General features: G+C 46.9%; 1 protein-coding gene across 1 annotated transcript in view; it reads right to left on the reverse strand.

Annotated features, from left to right (window-relative positions):
* The window catches only part of KCNH5 (potassium voltage-gated channel subfamily H member 5), a 199,695-nt gene that overhangs the window by 129,901 nt on the left and 55,734 nt on the right, over nt 1-14,060 (reverse strand). The window lies entirely within an intron of this gene.

Consider the following 14,060-nt stretch of genomic DNA (forward strand, 5'->3'; position numbering starts at 1 on the left):
GCTGTCTCCAACTAAATTCTATCCTGATGAATGGACAAGTCAGTCATGCCCATTGATCTCAATGAGACCAATATGAGTAGGGAATAGTTAGAGACAACTCATAGCTCAGACTTCCCTCTGTCAGGCTGTTTTTCTGTGCGTAAGGAGTTTTCAGTGCTAGGGCATCCAAGCAAGCAATCCTCCCACCAGCAATCTGAAATGATACTGCCCAACAAAAGGGTTAACATACGATCTATGGCTTGTGTAAGCAAGACCCAACATCCACATAACAGTTGCTAGGGGAATGCTGCTGCATATTATCTATCCATGGCAAACCATCTGCATTCCAGGCCTAGGGAACACAGGAAGCTGCCTCACGTTGAGTCAGATTCATTAGTCTATCTAGCTCAAGTGTTTCCCAAACTTGTGTCTCCAGCTGTTTTCGGACTACAACACCCATCATCCTTGACAACTGGTCTTCCCAGCTGGGGATAATGGGAGTTGTAGTCCAAAACCAGCTGGAGACCCAAATTTGGGAAACACTATTCTAGCTCAATATTGTCCAGTAGTACCTTAGAGACCAACTAAGTTTGTTCTGGGTATAAGCTTGCGTGTGCATGCACACTTCTTCAAATACCCAGCACACGAAAGCTTATATCCAGAACTAACTTAGTTGGTCTCTAAGGTGCTACTAGACAATTTTTTAATTAATTTATTTATTTTGACTGCGTCACACCAACACGGCTACCTACCTGAATCTAGCTCAATATTGTCTACCCTGACTAGCAGAAGTTCACCTGGGCTTCATCCTTGACAACTGGTCTTGCCAGCTGGGGATGATGGGAGTTGTAGTCCAAAACCAGCTGGAGACCCAAGTTTGGGAAACACTATTCTAGCTCAATATTGTCCAGTAGCACCTTAGAGACCAACTAAGTTTGTTCTGGGTATGAGCTTTCGTGTGCATGCACACTTCTTCAGATACCATGCACACGAAAGCTTATACCCAGAACAAACTTAGTTGGTCTCTAAGGTGCTACTGGACATTTTTTAAATTAATTTATTTATTTTGACTGTGTCAGACCAACAAGGCTACCTACCTGAATCTAGCTCAATATTGTCTACCCTGACTAGCAGAAGCTCACCTGGGCTTCAGGTGGTTTTCTCTCCCATTGATGCCAGGGATTGAACCTGGAACCGTCTGTATAAATTGCTCTTCTTGATTTGTTTCAAGAAGTCCCCTGCAGCCAACAGGCAAGTGGGAATGGAAGTGCCAAAAATCCTAACAAAAACCCCATCAAATGCCCACATCTATGTGGTGAGCACCTGCAGGAGTTGAAGCTGGAATGAGTTTACTGTAGCAGAGGGACATCATTTTTACTGGCATACCTGCGGTTACAGCACAATCTGTTCTTGTCCTCTTATTGAAATCAAGAAATTCAATTTTTGTTGCTGCTGTTTTATGGGGTTTCTTTGATAGCTCACTGTATGGCTTTTATTGGAGCCCATTGTTCTTTTTCTTACCTGATTTTATGTCATGCTTCATACTTCTAAAATGTTGAGAGTTGCTTGGAGATGCCTTATGAGTGAAGCAACCAATAAGATTGAAAATGATCATCATCATCTGTTTCTTAACTTTCTATCCCATCCTTTATTCCAATGTAAAAACAATCGATGAGAAGTGGCATGGCCTGGGTAGGCTCCCCGGGCCCAGATGGAGAGGCCTGTAGGTTCTCATGAGGCCCTTGTGCTTGAGGTAGTGAGTGTGGGATATTTGTTGTTCAGTCATTCAGTCGTGTCCGACTCTTCGTGACCCCATGGACCAGAGCACGCCAGGCACGCCTATCCTTCACTGCCTCTCGCAGTTTGGCCAAACTCATGTTAGTAGCTTCAAGGACACTGTCCAACCATCTCATCCTCTGTCGTCCCCTTCTCCTTGTGCCCTCCACCTTTCCCAACATCAGGGTCTTTTCCAGGGAGTCTTCTCTTCTCATGAGGTGGCCAAAGTACTGGAGCCTCAACTTCAGGATCTGTCCTTCTAGTGAGCACTCAGGGCTGATTTCTTTAAGAATGGATAGGTTTGATCTTCTTGCAGTCCATGACCAACAATTCATGTTTTGCCAGACAGGCGCATGAACAGGCTGAGGCTCACAGAGCTTTCCTGTAAGCTTGCTAGAGGGAACTTGGTGAGATCACTTCCCTATGGTGTCCTGACAGGAAGAGGGCATAGCTATATATATATGTTCCTCCCTGCCTGGACGCAGTCTCTCTTTTTCACCATGCCTGCAATGTGAAAACATCTGTAGCTCAAAGCTCAAGCTCAGACTCCATTTTTAAGCTAAACCTTAGTATGCCTTCGTAACTCAATTAGCATTTTAAGCCCGGCTGCATCAAGCTGCTTTATCTGTTATTCTCCAAAATGGAGTGAGCAGATATTATTTTTACCTTTTACAAGACTTGGTGTGATTGTTATTTTCAGGGGGAGAAAATCCAGTCTGCCTTAAAGCATCCTGGATTTCTAACACTAAAAGACTAAAACTAGCCTATCTAAGCTTCCCTTTTAAGCTGCAAAGGCATGGCACTCTGCTGAGCTCACAACCGTGAGGAAGGATAATATCTGATAAATGTATCCTCTCCTGGCATCTAATCAAAACCCAACAGCAAAGAGGCCCTTCATTTTGTTTCTGCAGGAGAACATAGGAACATCAGAAGCTGCTTTGAACCAAGTCAGATCACTGGTCCCTCTAGCTCAATACTTTCCACTCTGACTGGCAGCAACTCTCCATGATTTCAGGCATGTTGTTGTTGTTCAGTCGTTCAGTCGTGTCCGACTCTTCGTGACCCCATGGACCAGAGCACGCCAGGCACCCCTATCCTCCACTGCCTCCCGCAGTTTGGCCAAACTCATGCTAGTCATAGGATTTCAGGCATAGGATGTTCCAATTCCTACCTGGAGATGTCAAGGGCTGAAACCTAGGCCCTTCTGCACTCAAAGCAGATGCTCTACCACTAAGCTATGACCCTTCCCCGTGGAAAAGGAGGTTGGGTGGAGGGGCAAGTATCTTGGCTTGTTTTTTAGAGCACAGATAGCCCCCTCTGCTGCTCATGCACAGTGTGTGAATTACGATAGTTCCTCCCGTTACAGGTGGGTAGCCGTGTTGGTCTGCCATAGTCAAAACAAAATCGAAAATTCTTTCTAGTAGCACCTTAGAGACCAACTGAGTTTGTTCCTGGTATGAGCTTTCGTGTTGATGAGATAGTTCCTCCCGAGAGTTTTCAATCTGCAACATGCTGTCCCGGTCCTATTCTGGTCATTTCTTACGAATCTGTCACTGCTTTGCTATTTAAAGAATAAAGCCCACAAGTGTGATCAGGGACAGTTTGCACACAAACTGCTGCGCCCAAAGCACTCTTGTCGGCTTCTTCTTTTTTCGTTACAGTGAAAACACGAACAAGATCAAGTTGGACTGACAGCAAAGCCGCATGCAGAAGGTGCAAGGAAAACCAGAGAGTATTTGTTTAAAAGTAAATATGGTTATACGTTTCGTGATGTTGCATGGACATCAGTTTGGATGGTTTACAAGAGGATTGAACAAGTTCATGGGGGGAGGGAGAGGGATATCAATGGCTATCATCCACGATGGCTGTGCTCTGCCTCCACAGTTAGAGTGTGCAATGCTTCTCAGTACCCGTTGCTGGAAACCACAGAAGGGGAGAGGGCTCTTGCTGGTCTCCCACAGCCATGTGGTCAGCCACTGTGCGAACAGGATGCTGGACTAGATGGGCTATTGGCCTGATCCAGCAGACTCTTCTCATGTTCTTATGATTTAGCAGTGACTGCTGCCTAATAAACTAAGAGTAATTAGCTAGGCTGATCGCCAAAGAAGAAGGCTGATCGCCAAAGAATTGATGCTTTTGAATTATGGTGCTGGAGGAGACTCTTGAGAGTCCCATGCACTGCAAGAAGATCAAACCTATCCATTCTCAAGGAAATCAGCCCTGAGTGCTCACTAGAAGGACAGATCCTGAAGTTGAGGCTCCAGTACCTTGGCCACCTCATGAGAAGGGAAGACTCCCTGGAAAAGACCCGGATGTTGGGAAAGATGGAGGGCACAAGGAGAAGGGGACGACAGAGGATGAGATGGTTGGACAGTGTTCTCAAAGCTACTAACATGAGTTTGGCCAAACTGCGAGAGGCAGTGAAGGATAGGCGTGCCTGGCATGCTCTGGTCCATGGGGTCATGAAGAGTCGGACACGACTGAACAACTGAACAACAACAACAATTAACTAGGAGCAGGACACGGGTGGGGCTGTGGTCTAAACCACTGAGCCTCTTGGGCTTGCTGATCAGAAGGCTGGCAGTTCGAATCCCCGCAAGGGGGTGAGCTCCCGTTGCTCTGTCCCAGCTCCTGCCAACCTAGCAGCTTGAAAGCACACCAGTGCAAGTAGATAAATAGGTACCGCTCCGGTGGGAAGGTAAACGGCGTTTCTGTGCGCTGCTCTGGTTTCAGTGTTCCATTGCGCCAGAGCGGCTTAGTCATGCATTTGGTGTTTTTTTTATGTTTATGCTGCAAAGTGCCCTGTGACCTTTGGATGGAGGTATGTAAATGTAAAACAACAGCAACAGAAATAATAAGGCATTTTGCACAAGGAAAAACTGCTGCCCAGAGATTAGGTATCCAGCTACTCAATTCCCAGCAATGTGCAGTCCTTGAATACAAAACCTGCAAAAGGCATTTGTGCCAGTCTGACTGAAGAGCCCAGCCACTGGCTCGCTCCCCGCAAAACAATTAATTGCCCATTTGAATTAGCAAAATGCTAGGATTGCAAATTAAGCATCTGTAGCAATTTTGCCTAATATCTCTGCTGCTCCCTCCCTCCCTCCGTTGGATTGTTTATCCCCCTAATCTAACACATAGGGAGCTCCGTAGTCTAGCTGGATTAATTAACAGAAAGCCTGGCTTACATCGAGATGATGAGACAGGTATAATAGGAATTACCAGATACTATAAGTTTCAGGTGCTTATCTGCATAAAATGCAGATCGGCAGCAACATCACCTCAAGGTCTCCCTCATCTGTATCCTCCCAATGATTTAAAAACCTCAGTTTGTACAACCCAGGGTTCTTTTTCTGTATTCTGGTACAGTCACAGCTAAATAGGGTTCCCATTCCCTCTTTGTTTCTCCCCTCTCCTCCTCCTCCTCCGTCTCATCTCTGCACAAATCCACTTCATTACAGGAACCTCGCAAGACCGAAAAAAAAATGAAGCTTGTGCAAAGGCAGTTCTACACGTGAAGATGCCAGAAACATTTTAATAACGGAAAGTGTGCCCCCGAGACAATTGCAGATACAAATCAAGGCCAGCCACACTAGATAATGATGCGCTAGATAAGGATGGCGAGGTCACATCATTTTCAAAGCTGCCCCTAAAACAAGGCCCAGCCTGTGTATTAATTTTATTGTGCGAGGACTGCTTGTAACAGCTACCAAATGGAAACATAATCCCTGCCACGTATTATGATAGGGAAATAATCTGGTGGAAACAGATGAATTTGTTAGGTGCCAGCAAGTGGTAAAATAAAGTTACAGCATGGTCAATTCCAGAATAGTGCATATGCAGTTAGATGTTATTTTCAGGGAGGGGCTATAGATCAGTGGTAGCACCGATGATTTGCATGCAAAAGGCCCCAGGTCCAGTCTTCAGCATCTCCTTGTCTAAAACTGAAGGCGGAGGTTGATTAGGGTTGCCATCTTTTAAAGAGCAAAAAAGAAGACACATTTGCCAACTTCTATTTTCAACCATGAGGGACACGGGTGGCGCTGTGGTCTAAACTACAGAGCCTAGGGCTTGCCGATTAGAAGGTCGGCGGTTCGAATCCCCGTGACGGGTGAACTCCCGTTGCTCTGTCCCTTCTCCTGCCAATCTAGCAATTTGAAAGCACGTCAAAGTGCAGGTAGATAAATAGGTACCGCTCTGCCAGGAAGGTAAACAGCGTTTCCGTGCGCTGCTCTGGTTCGCCAGAAGCGGCTTAGTCATGCTGGCCACATGACCCGGAAGCTGTACGTCGGCTCCCTCAGCCAGTAAAGCGAGATGAGCGCCGCAACCCCAGAGTCGTCTGCGAATGGAACTAATGGTCAGGGGTCCCTTTACCTTTACCTATGTATGCTTGTTGAGGAGCCTGAATAAGCTGCAGATCCCTGTTGAGAATGCACAGATATACGAGGGGCTGCTGCACTTTGTATTTTGTATCCTTGAGCTCTGTAATCTGGTTGGAGGCGGGGAGGGGGGGCGGAGAGATGGAAAGGGTGGGGGCAACTGGCAGAAAATAAATTTCACTTTTAATAGAATAGTTGAAGAATCATTGGAGTTTCCAGAAAGTCCCCCCACCCGACCAAATCCTAAGTGGATAGTGGATGCTTGTGTGTGTGTGTGTGCACGCGCGCTACTTTATCTGGAAAGGGAGAAGCCCTATGAAAAGAAGACAGAACTTCAAGGCACTTCTAAAGCTCTCACAAATGAAGCTGGGTGGGAGAGGAATAAACCCTTCTGGGGTTTATATATTCAGAGTCGGAGAGGGCCTGATTAAAAATGCAATGCTTATAGCCCGAGGTGTCCTCAATAACACAGAAATGTTTTCCTTGCATTTATTTAGGGATTGCCGCAGTGCTGCAAACACCCCGGTGCCTGTGAAAATATGAGAATCCTCGTGGCAGGGGCTTTGAAGAAGCCTTCAAAAATGTAAGGTGTGAATCATCCTCGGGCAGCTGGATTTGGGGAGTGTGTGGGAGACACACAATACGGCTGCCAACTTTTTTTTTCCTGGCCAGTGCCTTCTCCAACGATACCTTTAAAGCACCTCAGTCTGCAGGCAGTAGTCCCAGGGACCATGTTTATTTCCATGTGATGAAAAAGCTTCACAGATTTATTTTTTGCAGACGGGACCCAGGAGCAAACCTGGCGTATTTCCCTTGGAACAGTTGGCAGAGATTTAGTGCCAGGCCCAAAGCCTGGCTGTTTGTAGGGTTAAAAAAAAATGTTCCCAAGTGTGTCTGTTTTCCAGGGACAGTACCAGATTTACAGAAGCTTTCATAGTTTCTGATTTGATCCCAGAATGTCCTACTTTTCCATAGGACAGCCCTATTTTCATGGGAGAAATGTTGGAAAGTATGGACTTGTGCGACCCCCCCGAGCCAAGGAAATAAGTAACCTTACAACCTTTGGAAGACATCTGAAGGCAGCTCTGTATAGGGAAGTGTTTTTTTTTTAATGTTTAATGTTTTCTTCTGATTTTATATATGCTGTAAACTGCCCAGTGTGGCTGGGGCAACCCAGTCAGATGGGTGGGGTATAAATATTAATTAATTAATTACTTAATTAATTAATTATATCCTGCCCATCTGGCTGGGTTTCCCCAGCCACTCTGAGCGGCTTCCAACAGAACATTAAAATGCAATAATCTATTCAACATTAAAAGCCCCCCCCCCCAACAGGGCTGCCTTCAGATGTCTTCTAAAAGTCTGGTAGTTGTTTTTCTCTTTGACATCTGGAGGGAGGGCGTTCCACAGGGCGGGTGCCACTACCAAGAAGGCCCTCTGCCTGGTTCCCTGTAACTTGGCTTCTCGTAGTGAGGGAACCACCAGAAGGCCCTTGGCACTGGACCTCAGTGTCCAGGCAGAATGATGAGGGTGGAGACGCTCCTTCAGGTATACTGGACCGAGGCCTTTTAGGGCTTTAAAGGTCAGCACCAACACTTTGAATTGAGCTCGGAAACGTACTGGGAGCCAACGTAGATCTTTCAAGACTAGTGTTATGTGGTCTCGGCGGCCGCTCCCAGTCACCAGTCTAGCTGCCGCATTCTAGATTAGTTGTAGTTTCCAGGTCACCTTCAAAGGTAACCCCACGTAGAGTGCATTGCAGTAATCCAAGCGAGAGATAACTAGAGCATGCACCACTCTGGCGAGACAGTCTACGGGCAGGTAGGGTCTCAGCCTGCGTACCAGATGGAGCTGGTAGACTGCTGCCCTGGATACAGAATTAACCTGAGCCTCCATGGACAGCTGTGAGTCCAAAATGACTCCCAGGCTGCGCACCTGGTCCTTCAGGGGCACAGTTACCCCATTCAGGACCAGGGAGTCCTCCACACCTGTCCGCCTCCTGTCCCCCAAAAACAGTACTTCTATCTTGTCAGGATTCAACCTCAATCTGTTAGCCTCCATCCATCCTCCAACTGCCTCCAGACACTCACACAGGACCTTCACCGCCTTCACATAATTGTTGTTGTTGTTATTTAGGACTTCCCTATTTTCATCAGAGAAATGTTGGAGGCTATGCAATGAAGAATGTACTGTAATCTCACAGAATTGTAGAATCGTAGCCCAACCTCCTGAGATACAGGAATCACAACTAAAGAATCTCTGGCAGATGGCCAAGGAAGAAGAATCCACCACCTTCCCAGGTAGCCCATTTCATTTTCAAACCGCTCTTACCATTCAAAAGTTCTGGTTTGGGTCCTACCTTCTGAAGCAGCAGAAAACAGCCTTGCTCCATCTTTCACGTGACACCAAGCCCATTCACAGGGGGCCAAAAATAATTTTTTCAGAAGATCAAACAGGGCATGCAATGGAGGACAACATGTTCACAAGGAGTTGCGATGGGGGCAGTGACAGCAGTTTTGAACATAAGAAGAGCCCTGCAGGATCAGGGTCAATGGCCCGTCTAGTCCAGCATCACAGTAGCCAACCTCTGGGAAGCCTGAAAGCAGGACTGTCATTGATGCTTTAGCTGAGATTCCTGCTTTGCAAAGGGTTGGACCAGTTGACCCTTGGGATCCTTTCCAAATCTACAATTCTATGATTCTAGGAGCTGGGTGCAACAGTGATCTCCTCACTTTTGATTCCCAGCAGTTGGTATTCAGGGGTTTGAAGACAGCCTCCACATCAGCTCATCTCCTGCAAGAGTGGCTTTTGTTTTTCCTGCCAGGGAGGAAATAAGGAACCATTGGCCAGATGTTTTTCTTCCCCTTGCTCTATTTTTTTTGGGGGGGGGGTGATTTCCATTTCGCTTCCTCCTTCTAACTGCTGGAGATGCAACTAGAAGGTGCAGCAGTGGCAGCGGAGAGAGGAAGGAAGAACCACCTCGTCCCACTTTACAAATGGTCCCTTTTGCTGTAATTGTTTTGGGACATCAGGTTCTCCTTTGTGCAGAATCATCTGCTCGCCGCGTGCCCGTTTGGCATCGCTTATCCTATTACAACAGATGCGTCTAGCCGGGCCTATTCATCACCGTGTTGCAAATGGAGGTTCAACAGCCCACTTGCAAGCACAACAAGGATTTTAATCCCCCGCACAATTAACATCTCCAGAGAGGAAAGCAAAGGACATGTTCGCTTTGCAAGCAGAACAATCAACGCTACTCTCAAGAGCAGCAGCAAAGCCAATAGCCAAAGACGGGGAAAGAGGATGCTGCTGAGTCAGTATCCAGATCAGTTTTGCTCTACAACATTGTTTCCCAAACTTGAGCTGTTTTGGGACTACAATTCCCATCATCCCTAACCACTGGTCCTGTTAGCTATGGATGATGGGAGTTGTAGTCCAAAAACAGCTGGAGACCCAAGTTTAGGAAACACTGGTCTACACTGACTGGCAGTGGCTTTCCAAGATTTCAGAAAGGATCCTCTCCCAGCGTTACCTGGAGATGTTGTGATTACACCTGGTGGGACCTTCTGCATGCCAAGCAGATGTGCTTCCGCTGAGCAACGGACATTTGCAGCGCTGAATTCCAAACTAAGCAGCAAAAGTTTGAAGAGCTGGACCCTCTTACTGTAGAGGTAGAGCATAACCATCCGAACATTCCTGAGGTCAGCTGAAAAAGGTTTTGCCCAAACTAGCACAATATCCCCAGGCATCTCTCACACACCTCTTGGTTCTTCTTCCTTTCTTTTTAATTTTATTTAACTTTTGATTTTTGCAGTCAGCTATTTTGAAACAATGGGCTCAAAGTATCCACTGGGTGTTGTTTTTTAAAAGAAAAGAAAAGAAAAAGACAATGCAGCAAATTCCAATTTGCAAAAGGGTGAAGTGGTTAAGCAGGCCAGTGTAGCTTGTAACCCATTCAAGTGAATGCGGCTCTGCAGCCAAGTATTGACAGACCTTCATGGGGTGGGGGTTTTGCCCAGTTTTACTTAGATGATATGTAAAGTTGTTATGTACTGAGCTGAGTCGAGTATATTTCAAAAGTCCTGCTTGACCACAGACCAAAGAGCCCTCTACTTCAGCTTCCCCCCAGTTGGCCAGCCACATGCCAGATGGGAAGCCCAGAAGCAGATCCTTCAGCAATGGGTGTTCTTCAGCAATGAGTGTTCAACTGGCAAGCTACCCCTGATTCTGGAGCTAGACCATAACCATCACGACTAGGCAACCACTGAGATCCTCCTCGAACTCCATCTATTCCCCATTAGAGATCCCCTCTTAAACTGGAGATGGTGGGGAATAAACATGGAACCTCCTGTATCCAAGCTACATGCTCTATAGCAGACAGACCTGACTTATACCAAGTCACACCATCAGTCCAACCAGCCCGATATTGTCCACTCAGGCTGACAGCAGCTCTCCAGGGTCTCGCGCAGTTTCCCCAGCTCAAACACCCAAGATCCTTTCGTTAACAACCACAACCTTTTCGTGGGGTGAGGGGTGGAGAAGTCATATTGATATGCGCTCCCCATGCACACACAGGGTCAAATAGTACAAGGGGGATGAGACGGAGCATGCCACATGGCTTATGGACTGATTTGGGCTTGGTGTGTCACAAGACGTTCTGCAAAGCAGGAGAACAACAGAGCATAAGAAAGTGTGTCCTCCATAAAAGAGGGCACGTGTTGTGGTGCGACCGGCTATCCGACCCAGTGTTGTGGGTGGTTACGGTAATTGGAAAGATAGCCACAACCCCCGATAGGTCGGTTCTGTGTTGCTGGGGTGTAATCTGGCCAATGGGGTGCCTCAAAGAAGCAGCAACGCGGGACCTATTTAACCCCATGTGAGGCTACTGAGCTTCCTCTTTGGGGCTTTCACATAAGAACACCCGCCCGCGTCTCCCTATATTTTTGGCTTGTGCTTGACCTTGCTATGCCATCATGTGTCATCTGCCATTGGGGCAGGGGCATGGCAGGAATTTTCCCATTTGGCTGATTGGCTGGTGCCACTTGGGTTTCGCCTGCCACATAGCAAATCGTCACAACTTGTAAGTTGCAGATAGGCTCTGGTTTAGGTGATAGGCATGTCACGTGATGTGGCCATGCCTATGCAAATGCAGGATATTCCGGTAAAGGAATCCATTGGTTTAGCATTCCCCAAATGGGGTCCTGCCCACGCCCAAGTCCAGGGGACATCAGGGCGGCTGATTGGTACGCCTCCCAGCAGCTATCCTTGGTGTTCATCCTTGGCTGTCCTACGAACATGGCTCTGAGACAGGTCTGCCTGCAATGGTGCAGGGAGCTAGTGGAACCAGAACCTATGCAACCACTCACTTGATTGTAATCAATAAAGTTGTGGCCTAAATTCTGCCAAAAACCAAACCAAATATTTGTCTCCCGTCTGAATTTATTTGGGGAGGGTAATGACAAACCTAGACAGCATCTTAAAAAGCAAAGACATCACCTTGCCGACAAAGGTCCGTATAGTTAAAGCTATGGTTTTCCCAGTAGTAATGTACGGAAGTGAGAGCTGAACCATCAAGAAGGCTGATCACCGAAGAATTGATGCTTTTGAATTATGGTGCTGGAGGAGACTCTTGAGAGTCCCATGGACTGCAAGAAGATCAAACTTATCCATCCTTAAAGAAATCGGCCCTGAGTGCTCACTGGAAGGACAGATCCTGAAGTTGAGGCTCCAGTACTTTGGCCACCTCATGAGAAGAGAAGACTCCCTGGAAAAGACCCTGATGTAGGGAAAGATGGAGGGCACAAGGAAAAGGGGACGACAGAGGATGAGATGGTTGGACAGTGTTCTCAAAGCGACTGGCATGAGTTTGGCCAAGCTGCGGGAGGCAGTGGAGGATAGGGGTGCCTGGCTCTGGTCCCTGGGGTCACGAAGAGTCGGACACAACTGAACGACTGAACAACAACAAAAAAGGTCTAAACACGCAAAAGCCTGCTGGATCAAGCCAGGGACCCATCTGATTAACCATCCCTTTGTCTGTCCTGAATCATCTAACATTCACCTTCATTGGATGTCCCTGAGTTGAGAGAAAGTAAACGTCTCTCGACACCATGCATAATTCCAGACCCCTCTTTCACCTCCACGCTTGCTCGCCTACTCCCCCAAACTATGCAAGGCATGGCGACACATCAAGCAGTTAAAATTGTGACCAGCTCCTTCCTGAATCCTATCAGCATGTCTTACATCCATCCACACAACCTTGAGGCAGCATTTCCCAGCCACTCAAAACTATACTATGGTTTGAAGAGTCTCATCCAGCGGAATCGCTGCTGCTTTGAGAGCACACAGAATAAGAAATTAGTCTCCTTTGTCCTGTCAGCTTTAAGGATGCTCTAAGAGGAGCTGCAGATCTGCAGGAAAAAATGAAAGCAGGGAGGGGAGGAACCCCTACAATCTATTGTGTCTAGAAACCGTCTCACTTGCCTCCAGCTCCCACGGTGACAACATGGGATTCCATTCTTAGCTGGTAAAAATAGATGTCGCCCTCGCAAACCCAGCCCAAGCAGCAAAGCCTTTGCCCATTTCTCGAGAACTCCCTGGAACGCCTCCGACACCAACGTCATTCCCAAGCCATCAAAATAATTTCAGCTGGACCTTCGATGAGCCAGGGCATGGTGCGCCATTTTAAACCAGTAAAGACATTTTAAAAGCAGTTGAAATAAAATAATTGGCTAGATCAATAGTTCCCAAAGTAGGTGGTGGCGACCCCAGTGCGTGGGATTTCCTAGTGGGGCACTAAGAGGCAAGGGGACAGAGATGGAATGGGTGCTAGAGGGGTAAATCAGTACCAGACTTTTAAAACCTGTTATCACTGGATCCAGCTCAAGAGCTTTGTTGAATTAATTACGCTAAACAGTCTTAATTGGGTTTTGAATAAATGTGCAATTAATCATTACTGTTCTGAATTTCATTGTGTTATTATCCTTTTTAGTGGGTCATGGAAACCACTATTCTGAATAATGCTTTTCAAAGAGTAGCAGGCACTGGGGATGTGTTTATGGGACCAAGGGGAAAGTGGCTCTAAAAGGTTTGGGAGCCACAGGGCTAGAGAGATGCACTGATGCTGCAACATGGCTGTGGTTGTATAAACAGGATAGAGGTTGCTATCCAACTAACCAGTTGCCCTAGGGAGATGACTTTGAGCTATTCTCCTGTTCGCTTCTCTCCACAAGACCACAACCCTCAGAGCATTCTTAGCCTCCTGTCACACCAGAGGAGAAGGCCTATAACTGCTCTTGGTCCCTCCTCTTGGATCTAAGACCTTCAGCTCATCCTAGGACTGAGGACAACCTCTCCCTTAGGAATCTGCCTTATACAAAGCCAGGCCGTTGGTGTCTTTGTATTGTCTACATTGACTTGCAGCAGCTCGGGCAGGGGGTATTCCCAGTGCTGCCCACAGACCGGGGCGGATCTGCTATGAAACTAATTAAGCTACAGGGCCCCTAATCCTGGAGGGGCCCCAGAAGCAACTTCAGTCCACATTGCTTAAAAATATAGACCCAATTTGAGTGGCACAACTTAAATTGATCATTTTTTTTTTTGTTGCATGTATTTCAAGAGTCCCAAGTTTGAGAGTCAGTAGTGGTGTGTCACAGTAAGGTTAAGCAAAAGCTGAGATTTAGTAGTTTTTTTTTTTTTTTAAAGTGGTGATCTACCCATTGAAGAAGATAACAGTGGTTACCCAGACCTCATTGCTGGTTGTGAATAGGGCCCCATAACAATTCAAACTTCAGAGCCCCAAAAATGTAGGTCTTCCCTGCCCACAAGCCCACATTTGGCCCCTGAGCCTGAGATTCGCTCCACCCCTGCAGTGGGCGACAGATTAGACCTCCAAGACAGCTTCCCTACCCCAAAAACTGAGTCAAACAT

The sequence above is a fragment of the Lacerta agilis genome, chromosome 1, assembly GCF_009819535.1.
Source record: "Lacerta agilis isolate rLacAgi1 chromosome 1, rLacAgi1.pri, whole genome shotgun sequence".
NCBI lineage: Eukaryota > Metazoa > Chordata > Lepidosauria > Squamata > Lacertidae > Lacerta > Lacerta agilis.